The 1,192-nt window shown below is 50.2% G+C and overlaps 1 non-coding gene across 1 annotated transcript in view; it reads right to left on the reverse strand.

Annotated features, from left to right (window-relative positions):
• Positions 1-1,047: 1,047 nt before the first annotated feature.
• LOC122410333 (5.8S ribosomal RNA) overlaps positions 1,048-1,192 on the reverse strand; it is a 155-nt gene continuing 10 nt past the window's right edge. Inside the window, exon 1 of the ribosomal RNA XR_006260908.1 lies at positions 1,048-1,192. This exon is cut by the window's right edge and continues 10 nt beyond it. This is a non-coding gene — a ribosomal RNA (5.8S ribosomal RNA).

The raw sequence follows: 1,192 nt of genomic DNA on the forward strand, positions 1-1,192 counted from the left end.
AGTCTTTCGCGTGAACATAGCCTTCGCGCGAAGTTGACTCTCAAACAAACGATATCGCTGTCAGCTGATCGTTGCTGGCCCCAGCCACTTTCGCACCCGACTTCTACGCCACTGAAGCGTCGCCTGTCATGGTGCCAAGAGACCTTCTGATTCGTTGAGAAATGCAAAATTCTATTGCTTCTCATTTAAAAACTATTGCACTCACAGAAAAATGCCTTTGCAGTTTTGCTTAAAAATGCGTCCCGAACACGCCAGTAACGGGTTTATAGGTTATCCTGAATCACCCTGTATAACAACATACACAACACACATTTCTCTCTCCGTATGAATTTTTCATTGGCGGAAGAGCGATGCGATCAGTTCGAGACGAGTGAAAATCAAAGTGGAAACATTTCGCGTTCGATTACCCAACCGCCGAACCACGTGCTCGAACCACGCTGTTTTTCTTTCATCAAATGACACCTTCCGATTCTCGTATGTGCGAACAATTCTTTAAAAACACGCTACATGCGGGCTCGCCCCCGTTGCGCGAGCGATCCGGTCAGTATCTGTCCTTTAAAAACTAACAATTAGCTCCGGAACTCGATCGACCGGCCGTTCGGCGGCGGCGTGCCTGCTCACTTATCAAAGTAGCGGCGAATTGCGCACGAGAATGGAAAAAAAAAACAACGACGGACAACACGGTCCGGGGGGGCATGCCCCACCTCTCTCTCTTTTCCCATCATCTCCGCACACGCTCGACTCGAAAAATTCAAGGAACGGCCATTCGGTTGTGCTCGATTCTCATAGAGTATCGCGGGCGAATGCGAATAGCTTTGAACTTCTTCCCCGGCAAAGGGAGAAAATGAATTCGCGATTCGCACACGCTGGCTCACGAAATCCGGATCGAAGGGACTCGATCTCCGAGACTTGCGGGAGAGCGCGTTATTTCAAGCGACGCAGACGCGCATCCCCTTTGTACAAGGGCATGGGTCAACGAACGCCCAATACATTCGCTACACGCGATGACGAAATCATCGCGAGAGCAGTCTAAATTTTATGCATAAACGACCCTCAGCCAGGCGTGGTCCGGGAATTGTATCCGTGGACCGCAATGTGCGTTCGAAATGTCGATGTTCATGTGTCCTGCAGTTCACAAGTTGACGCGCAATTAGCTGCGTTCTTCATCGACCCACGAGCCAAGTGATCCACC

This window comes from Venturia canescens, chromosome 4 (genome assembly GCF_019457755.1).
Source record: "Venturia canescens isolate UGA chromosome 4, ASM1945775v1, whole genome shotgun sequence".
Classification (NCBI taxonomy): Eukaryota; Metazoa; Arthropoda; class Insecta; order Hymenoptera; family Ichneumonidae; genus Venturia; species Venturia canescens.